Here is an 11059-nt window from a genome sequence, read left to right as displayed (position 1 = left end):
AACTAGGACTTCCTTATAGATACTTTATCTGATTTGTCTTTTATAACTTGCTCAGCGCTGAGCTGAACTGAATGGATTTGGTCATGCAAGATCTTATTCACGGGTTAACTCTTTAATTGTCAGCTTCAACATGGGAAACTCCGTAAGGAGCATTTTGGTTCTTTCCGACGGTAGTTGCCAGCCATACTTGTACAGATGACAAATGTTCATGGTGGAAAGAATCTGCATGAGTAAGTTATAGTGATTCCAGCTGCCATTTGCATCAGCATTAATATATGGTTTTTAATAGGTTGTTTCATTTGCATTCCTCTCTGCACCCTCCAAGAACTGTCCCATTTCTAAACTTGAAGTAAGAACTTTAATTACAAGGTGAAACAGGGTTTTTTAGGCATCAATTTATCTCTGGAATTACTCTGTTCCCATGTGATACATTTCTTTTGAAATAGTGGTTCCTTGTGTTAGCTATAGATTTCAACCGTTGGGAGGATTTTTGAAGAAGGGAAAAGAAACTCTATTTTTACCAGAGTTATGTTTCAAGAAATTATTAAAAAAAAATGTATTTTTTCTATGTTCTAAAAATTAGTCAAGTGTCTGCATTACAGAGATATTGGGAATTCTGTCAACTTGAGCAGCTTTAGAACAGAAGCATCTGTCTAGAACATGGATGAAGTTGTAGTTAATGAGTCAAAGTCTTGCTCTGCCACTGAATGCTGAACGTCTTTTGCATAAATGATTAGAGGGGTGATTTGGGGTGGAACAGTCCAGGACAGAAAACCTGAAACCTTCCATCTTTCTACTGAACAGCCCTGCCATTTACAAATAGGTTGTATTCATGTTCAAGGACCTCCATGGACAATTTCTTTCCAAACACTAACTGTGGTGAAAGGTTTTCCTAGTTTCTCATCAAGGTACTTTCATTAGCCCTAAGTGCACATTTTGGTGTCATTTTGCTTAAAAATATTTGTCTTTGCATGCACAAAGACAGAGAGAGAGAGAGTCTGAAGACCAGCCTGCTTTGGGAGCTCATTGCACTTTTATATTAATCCATGTTTTTGCTGAAGGAGAAATGGAACAACTGAGCCCCTGAAATGTCCACAGAAACGAAGGAGGGAAGCAGCGACTGTTGTGTCAATGTTAGGCCACCGAGTGTTGACTAGAAGCCCCCCTTCTGCCATGCACTTGGGTGATTTGCCTTGCCACCCAGCTGCCAAGAGGGACCTGCTCTTCTGTTGGTACACCTTCTTCTGCCATCTTCACAGGCAGCCTTGTCCTCTTGCATACAGTAAGTTTTCACCAAATAATGATGTTCCCAGGATGGTCTTGTATTGTCTGTATTACAAAGAGCTCCACTGTGGAATGTGCTCCCCTCCCAAATGTGTGTATCTCCTCCAGTGTCAGCTTTTACTGTGAAAACAAAAGCAGATGTTCTTGCCCATTTTGGATGGCTTTATGCAAGAGGAAGCATGGAGGAATTCCCATGCTGGAACGGACATCCCCCATCAATTTTGATAGCTTCCTTGATGCTGGCCACCCCAGTGCCCACTGTACCAGGCCTGCCCAGCTCCCGCTGGTGATCTCAGCCACCAGCGTGACTCCTCTGATCCCACGCAGGAGGTCTGCAGCAGAAATGGGACTTGCGTTTCCTGTGTCCTGACCACAGGGCCATCTGCCAGTTCATTAAATGCTTTCAAGAATAACAGCCTCCTCCAATCCTTCCCACCTCATAATATCTGCAGCAAATGTTCCCCTTTTTTGATGTATCTCATTCCTTGCAGTGTGGCTAATGACCACTCTAGGGCACTTCTCACTCCCTATAAAGTTGCTTTCAACTGTTTTGTTTTTTCTTATTTACTACTGCCTGTTATCCCTTTCTCTCGTCCTCTCCACTGTATAAATACTTTGATTTTCATATTACCTAGCCTCAGAGGACTGAAGGCTGCTGTCAGCCTTGCTTTTCTAAGCCTCATGGGAGTGGAGAATTACAGGGCACTGGCCAAAAGTCCTGGTAACATTGCAGTGTTCAGGCTGTCATTAAGGTGAGGAGGGACAGGCGGCAACTCACTGACATGGCTCTTCTGGGAGCTGTGCTTTCCAGGTCCATAAGTCCATTCCTGTAGCAGCTGGGTGGACAACTCTGAAGTATAGCACACCTTAGGAAAAGTGCTCTTTCAGACTTTTTTTTTTTTTTTAAGTTGTATTTCTAGAAGGGAACATAACTGTGTAGGCTTGGCAGAAGAAGGTAGTGTATGCTACGTGGATATCAGAAGTTGTGGAATGATGGTCTTTATAAGATGGGTGTGCTTCTTCAGAATTATCCTAAGACGACTTTCAGCTTGTGCTCGCATTGATCTTGTATTGTAGCTATGGAATAGACTCCTGTTGAAACACAGGCTGACGTTGTGTACAAAACTTTTTCCATCTGCGTTAAGGTTGCATTTGTTCAACTGGAGAACAGCATCAGTTCATGTAAACTCTATGTCCAATAAAAACGAAGGACTGGGGTTCAAATTTCAAATATGAAATAATTGGAACTAACAGGCTGTGAATGATTCAAAAGCAGAGAATTCTCTGTAGGACTATTCAACTAATAGGTTGAATAATGAATGCACTGAAAAATAGAATAGCTTTCCATAGAAAATTTACAGACAGGAAAATAAGGCAATTTTTTTCTGAATAAATGACTGCTCAGTTCTAGCAGTCTAACATTTTTAACTCACTAAATTTATACATGCAAGTGTCATTTACTGAAATGTACATGTTTAAAGAAAACAATGCTATGATTAAAATTTTGTGTAATGTTTTATAAGGAGCATGAATAGATTAAAACAAATTAGTGTGAAAGGAAAATGATTATATGTAATAATGTGGTGGTTCTCAATTTAAAAAATGTTTTTAATGATTCTCAGCTCAATTCCTCTACATTCACTTTATGTAGTGGATCTGTTTCTGTGATGTGTGCCGTATGAATGAGCAATACAATTTTAAAATGCCGGTTTCTGAATGATATTCATATGAAATGTTCCTGATCTTTGCCCTACTGGAGTTGTATTGCAGTAATTATTCAATCACATAGGAGAAATTGTACCATTATATTTAGATTAATTTTGAATTGGTTTGTAACTGTAATTGTATCTGAACTGTGTAATAGAATTTCCTTAATTATGACTAGCAGGAGAATTGCAATCAGAGAGGCCTATCGCAGAGCAGAAGGTCATTCTGATCATCTAGAGTGACCTAGAGTATGACACAGGCCATACGTGTCACCGTGCCATGCTGGCATCTGTAGCCCCCTTTCTAGAAATCCATTAGTAGCTTCGCTGCAGTTGGGCTACAAGAGTGGCCCAGGTCAATGGTTCCTTATATACGGAATATCCCAGGAAGAAAGGAAAGTGGGCCTGTGAGAGCTCACAGTGTCTCCTTCCCGAATGTTTAGGCTTCCTCTTTTCCCAGCAGTTAATGCCCCTTGGACTGCATATTCTGTGGATGCCTTGGTTGTTTTACAGTTAATTCAGTGACTACAGCTTTATCTGTAACTTAATTAGTGCTGTTCAGTGCCATGCTGAGGAGAGGGCCTTTAGAGACAGGTACCCCTTGACAGGTGCCTCGGTCCTTGGAACCATGTGCCACCTTTTATCCAGTTTCTCCAACACCGTAGTATTTGATTAAATAGGAGCAAACTCAGAAGTCAGTGTAATTTGACAATCTGGTATTACATTGGTACAAGAGCAAGCTGAGAGGATGGTGTGAAGGCTGAGATGGGGTGACGCAAAACCCTGCAGCATGATGCTGTGGAAAATCAGGAAGAAAAAAACACCTCTTGTGTCTAGGACATGTAGTAGAAAGCCTTTTTATCCTCTGCTTTTCCTTGCATTTTCCATTGCTGAGATAAAGGAGGGATTTGAGTATAATATCGGGATGTCAATGGTCTTGCTTCAATGATGTAATGAATATTTTAATAATTTCAGGCATTGCATTGTTTTTTGTGTATGGTAGAACATAGCCATTTTCCTCTGCCTTTAGTAAAAATATTTCTGAATTTTTAAATCCTGACAAAAAAGCGCTCTACATCCTGGGTTTTTTTTTTTCTCAAGCTGGTATGTGCTGTAACCTTGTCATCTCAGTGAAGATATCAGTCTGACTGCACTTCAAATAGACTGTTTGATTTGTGGTGGTAAAAGACCAGGCTGAAGCCCAGGGCTTGGCCAAAGTAGGTCGTGTCAAGTTCATGCCTATCGTGTATTCAAAAGTCATAAACGTTTCTCAGAAAGCCTATCCCTTGGAAAGATTCCTCCAAGATAACATATGTTGGAGAGAGGGTTTTGTGTTGCTACATCTCCGCGCAAATGACAAGTATTACTGTCATCATTCTTTCTTCCTTGGTGTTTAACCCGATAGTCTCGCTGGAGCCATAATTTATCAATTGCTAGGAGCGCTACAGGATATAGATGGTATGAATCAAATACAGCGATGACTGAGGTAGGGCTGGCTGGACTTGAAAGCTGAGACAGAGGCGGTTTCCAGGGAGGCACAAGGTATTTGAGTAGCCAACTGTTTGTAAGAAAATCTCTCCAGCAGCTGGAGGATGTAATCTGAACAGCACTTCCAAATTTAGTAGAGGCTTCAAGACCCCCTTTAACCCAGCTATACGTTTCGGGTAAGGCACCCACTTGGTGTGACTTGGCAAAATCCATTTAGATGGCCTTGCTCTCAACAGACCATGCCGAGCCTATGCTGAGGAGCAGACTAGCTAAATTAATCTCTGTATTGGCCATCTTGGAGCAGCACAAGGAAGAGGAAAACATCTGATTGGTTTTTTTCCCCCCTCACTATTGCATTGGTTCCAAACTTTCTGTCCTAACTGGAGATGTGTCGCAACCTTTGTCCAGGTAGAACCTTCCTCCATGTGACATACAGGGAAACCGGCAGTGACATTTCTGATGCATGGCACTATTCAAATGTAAAGAAGAAATTAATCAACCATCTTGGTTCTCAAATATGCTGAATTTACCACAGCTTCCACTGATGTTATGGGTTGCCAGGCCTCAGAAGCCTCAAAAATGTCTAATTTTTTCATAGCAAGTTTGTGGGACAGCCAGCAGGGCTCAGACCTGATGGTCTTGACTGTTTCAGGATGTACATCAGAATGCAGGCCCCGAGGCAGGGTGGCCTCGTTTTTGTCTGTAACTCTAGTATAAAATATTCTCTTGTCATCAGCTGGTTAGTACCCTTATATTTACCAACCGTGTGTGTGGTTCCTGGCAGCAGCTAGACAGAAGCAGCCATCCTTTCATGTGCAGCAATGTTGTACCAAATGTACAAAACCTGGCCACCTTTTGATTTTGCTAATTTTTCTGGGTCTTGCATGTATATTTATTTTATTCTTTAGCCGCAGGGAATCATCTCTGTAGAGATATTGCCCACACTGCAGCTTTGAGTGGATAAAAGAGAAATGGAAAATGTGGGCAGCTAAATGGATTTTCCCTGACACACCCCTTCCTCATGGAATGCAAAACCAAGGGTTTTCTGGACACAGTTGCATTTTTGTAATATAAATGGGATCCTAACCACACTTTTGAGTCAGGACAGAGGCAGGGGCAGAGTCTGCACCAGGCAGGGGTGGGCACATGGAGTACACATTGCAGAAACTGTGGCTGATAGGTAGCACCACCAGAAGGACTGCAGAGATAAGGGGAGATAGCTCATCTACCCCAAGCTTTGCTGTGGCTTCTTCACTGCTGAAACTTGGGCATATATTGTTACTGAATTGGAGATTTTATTTACTAGTTACAAATTTTACATGCCATTTTAATAGTGTGCATTGTAACTATTTAAAGCTGTGCATTAAACAGGCCCAGACACTGTTAACAATATGCATGTTATGATATGTTTTTTTGTAACTGCTTGTTATAGTATCAGCTATTAAGAATTTATTACTAGTGCATTTTAGGTGGTGCTTTACAGCCCTTTAATTATAGTCATCTAGCAATCATTACATAAATATGCATCGAGAGCAAGAACCCCAATGTAAGGTGACCCGAAAGGCTTTTACCTGCCAAGACCAGAGTTCAGGCCCTCAGGTGGCAATGATGTCATCGGCATATGGAGGGAAATACAAACATTTAAAGCTGTGCAGGGAGCTGTGTTCCTCCTGACGCTAGGTGTTCATGAAGTCATCAGCTGGAACAAGAGCACTGCAGAGCTCTAAGGACCTGAACTTGGCTCTTGGCAAGCAAGCAAAGGAAAGTCGGTTCCCCTCCAGCCCTAGTCCCAGCAAGGATGCAGGGCTTTTGGCTGTGAGCACAGAAGTTCAACTGCAAAACTGGGCCCTGTGGAGCCCCTTGGTACTCCTGTGCTCTCAGCTGCCGAGTGCATCCTTATACCCATTAACCCAACCTGATCTGGTAGAGAATCACACACACTGCATATGACCCAAAGACAGTAACTGGTCCAAAATGCATCTACCACATTTCCGTGCTGTTTGTCACTGCAACAGCATGTCCATGTTTGAGACTCTCCCTAGCTCCCTGCCAGGAAACCGCTCCAAGATAAAACAACATTGCTAGCTTCTTCTGCAATGGACTTCAGCCATCAGACTCGACCGATGATCGGTTCTGACAGTCTGTAATTCCTTCCTCCATTCAGTACTGCTTTCATTCCCTCTTGAGAAAGCAAAAATCCCAATCTATAGTAATGTAGCACTAAACAGCTCTTGTATGTGCTACATTCGTGAGACCCTCTTGCTATCCCTATGCTCCCACTTGAAGACAAGTTTGCCTAAAATTCAGTTCTTCCTGTGTGCGGCTGGCTCTTCTCCTGTGCACCAGGGCTGTCACGTCACTTTATCTCTATTGCCTCCAGCAGTGACTTGTCTGAGGTGAAAGCCGGTACACTCTGAATGAGTAAACTCTATTCTTTCTTCTGGAAGCACCCTCGGAAGATTACTGAAAAACTCAAAGGATGAAACATTTTTGAAAGAGAGGCTGGCAAGTTGATGCAGGTTGCTGTAAATCAGGAGTAATGTGTGCCACTTGGATTTCCCCTTAGAGCTGCCAGTAACCACCGGGGTTGTCTGGCTGACACTGGTGTTTTGGTACAACCCCTCCAAAGCCTTCACCCTCCCTGAACAACACAAATCCTAGTTGCTTTTTCATGACTTGTAGTAATGCTCTACCAATATTTGCAGCCTGCAGTTGCAGGGAGCGTGTGGTGCTCTCATTACTCGATGCTGTTAGTACACCCTGACCCTGCGGAGAGGTACAAGCTTGGGTTCATTCACAGATTGCTTGAAATGCGCTGAGCCTATTTCTCTGAAGCTGATCCAGTGGACTGGAGGCTCACGTTTGCCGTGATGCATTTCAGCCTCAGTGCTGTCGCTGTGTGGGAGGCAGAGCCTGCTAGCGCTGCACACTGCAGGGTACGTTCTCTGCTCCCTCTCTGGGGCTGTTTGGGGTGAAACTGTGACTGCCAAGCAGCCCGACTGCTACGCACTTTTGCATCGTGTCTGCTTTTTAAGGGGTGTCAATGTGGACATCTCACTTCCAACAGAACACAACACGAGAAAGCCACGGACGAGTTGCTGGGCACGCTGCATCGAGCTTAATGAAAGACAAAGTGTCGCTTGGGTGTTGTTTCCAGTCTCTCAGCCATGGTTTTACTCCTCAGGCTTACTCCGTGTGGTGTACTCTTAATCTAGCCCGATCTAATTTTCCCAGGTCACCTCCAAAATGATCTGTTTGCTTCTTGCTTCAGCAATAACTGTTCAGAGGCCAAGGCTGACCTGCGCCATGCCTTGCACAGAACCCCAGCTGTAATGCAGTCCCTTAGGTCAGTGTCCTGTGTCCCCACCAGAGTTTAGCAGGCATCTGAAGGTGAATGAGGCTGCTTTAACAATAACTAATATAGCAGCGTCCTCCAGCCCAGCGCTGGAAATACCAGGCTTCAGAATTCAAAGAATCCCATTACAAATGAATGGTTTCTGCTCCAAGGATTTAACCGAAAGGATGGCGCAATGTGAAGCCCTTCTCCCCTGTGACTAGCTCTGGTATGTTCTTCTATCTTAAAAACAATATATTGCTCTTTTTTGGGTCTGTTCGGTTTGAGGGCATTGACAGCTTCACTGCTCTTTCTTCTTGCCCTGTGGTCTCTACCAGCTCCAACAAGATAGCTCTGTGCTACCCAGCTTACAGGAGACAGCAGAGATGAATCCCTATGCTGGCTTAGCAGGAGGGCTGAGCAACCTGCTAGAAGGAAGATGGGAAACAGCAGGAGGTAGGCGGCTGGTTCCCTGGTGTTTCTTGAGCACTGGAATGCATTTTTATAGTTGTTATCGCACCGAGCCTGTGAGGAAGGCGCTGCTGTTCCTACCGCACAGGTGGAGATGGTAAAGTTAAGTTGGATGATTTTTCTACCTCTCTACAAGTCTGAGGTGGGAGGCAACCCAGGGGCAGAGTGCTGCCAAACACTTGTTGTAATAGCTGAACCAGGGTAAAGAGTCGCCCTCTGGTCAAGTTTGGACTGCCATTCTGGGGGACGAGGTTTCCTAAGAATGCTTCACCAGATTTTGGCCTTGGGTGCTCAAAATAGAATTCAGAACATGCAAAAATCAAACCAAGGACAGAGCAACCCTGTATTGCCATGGTGTGCTCCCGATACCTTTCTTTCCGTGCTTGCAAAGTCCTCCTTCAGAGGTACCCTAAAAAAATAGCATGATCCCTTATTAAACACAGCAATACTATGGCTTAAGAACAACTGCATTGTCTTTCTAAGTGTTTCCTCATCTTTCTTTCACCCCAGCCTCTCTGATCTGAGACTCTCTAGCAACCTGATAGCCATGGCAGGACTCGGAGAGGCTTGGAAGGCTAGTTCCAGTAGCCTGTATTTCTCACCAGTATCTTCTGGCAGAAAGATAAACCACAACGCTGATAGCAAGCTCCTGTTGCCCAGGTTTCTGGCTACAGAACTGGGAAGGATAAACACCTCCTTAAGCTCTGTAAGATGGAAATAGAGGATGAGGAAGGAATGGAAATCCTCTCGTAATGCAATGGCTAGCAGCAACCCAGCTGTTTTGTTTTATTCCCACCATGAGAACTACAGTCAGTCCCAGTGTGAGCTTGGCCACCTGTCAAATCAGGTTTGTGAACTAAAGCTTATTGGAGTTCGACACGCTTTTGTCTTGGAGCACACTGGTGTGGATCAATACAGACTCCTCCTATAGCAGTGACACAGCACGTATGCTACCCGTGCAGTCCCAGATGCCCCTCATAAATCATTAAAATACTGGCCCATTCTAATCAGACCCTTTGGGGTATAATGTAATATACTATTTGAGAACTAAAAACAATAAATCAAGTTAGTATAGAGGTCAGACTGAGACTGAACAGAGCTGAGACTTTGCTTGCTGATGTGTGTATAGCCTAAGATGCAGTGGAAGGAGATGAAATCCCAAGTCAGCTAAGCAAATTGCTTTCTTCTCATTGTAAAATCTCACTACTAACTCTGCTGAAGGAAAAAAAAAAAGGAACTCATCATATTCTGCAGCACAACTGATCTGAGGTCTAGATTTTCCCAGCGTTTGTGTTAGCTCCTGGGATTACAGGTATTTCTGATCATTTAGGTTAACTCTTACCATATTTCTAAAACAAACTAGCAGTTAAAAAAATGTGCCCCCAAATGTCATAGATCACCTGGTACAAAAAGAACAGAACTCATTTTCTTCTAGAGCTGGAGACTAATTAACCACTAGCAAAAAATAATTCAGATCCTATCAGAGGGCAGCTTCTGTGGTTGCACTCTTCACTCTTGCCTGGGACCAAACAGGCAGCTTTGGGAAGGGGCAGTTGCTTTCCAATGCTCAAGTGCTGGGAACCAGTAACAGCTTGGGTGCTGAGGTGCTGCTGCATAAACCCCAATAATGGATGCCTTCTTTGATACAGCAAAGGTTGAGTCCCATCCGTGTTTTTGAAGTGTTGTCTGACTCTAAGGACAACATGGTATGGGGTACAGCCACGGCCAATGCATACTTTAGCCACCATCAATGTTATCTGGCAGAGAATGATACTAAAGGCTAACTCCCTCATTCGTGGTGTATCTGCGTGCACCTTTTGTTTCCTACCTTGTATTCAGAAGAGAAATAACTGATAATTGTTTATCATCTTACCTTAAGGCAAGGACAGTCTGTGGCAGAAGATCCTGCTCTGCATGTACCCTGGAGATGCCAAAGCTATATAACTCTCCTTTCCTTGCACTTCTTCCTCAAACCATTCTCTGTTTGGTCTAAATTGGGCAGAGTGTTTTTAAAGCGCATAGAGCAGCGTAGCTTGGCACCTGAGTTTTACCTGTGGAGCTGCATTTCTAGCAGTGGCCTGCGGGGAAGGCTGTCAGAGCCTCCAGCTGTAGTAGCTTCCCTTCAGTCACGAGTATCTGAAAATGGCTTTTTCTCTAATCCTGTGGAAGCTGCTGGTATGCCGGGCACAGGCTTTGCTGTGGGAAGCTGCGAGTCGTATGAACTCTTGGGGTTCATGCTGGTCGCTCTTGGGCTGAAAGGGCTGGAGAGCAGTGCCAGGAACTGATCTCAGACCTTGTGTTCGGTAATGCAAACCACTAATCCAGAAAGCCACCAAAGTGAACAAAGTCTCTGTGAGACACCAGCAGTAAGTAAAAGAAGTAGCGAAAACCAGGGTAGTAAATAACTGGTGGTGAACAGAGTGGAACCTGGCCTGTTTGAATGATGCACCAGTACCTCCAAACTAGGTGCATGCGTGGGGCAAAGTGGATTCATATTGTGTTTTATTTCTAATTAGACCTAAAGCAAGTTTGAATTTCTTTTAAGCCTGGTAAGAAATAGTTGAAACACAGATGGAGACACAGTAATCAGTTTCATTGGAGGTGCAGCACAGCTTGGTGCGGGAACTTAATGAAGATTTGTTGGTCAACAACAATCTCCCAACCCGCTTAACGTGCTCTCCATTTAATTTGCTCGGCTGTTGAAGTAAATTTGAAGCCCCCAGGTCAGACTCAGCTTTCGTGGCTCTTGTAGTCTCTGCAGTGTCACGCGGAAGGC

Source organism: Egretta garzetta, unplaced genomic scaffold (genome assembly GCF_000687185.1).
Source record: "Egretta garzetta isolate BGI_Z169 unplaced genomic scaffold, ASM68718v1 scaffold56, whole genome shotgun sequence".
Taxonomy (NCBI): Eukaryota; Metazoa; Chordata; class Aves; order Pelecaniformes; family Ardeidae; genus Egretta; species Egretta garzetta.
The sequence above is the reverse complement of the archived record's forward strand: the minus strand, read 5'-3'. Positions refer to the sequence as shown.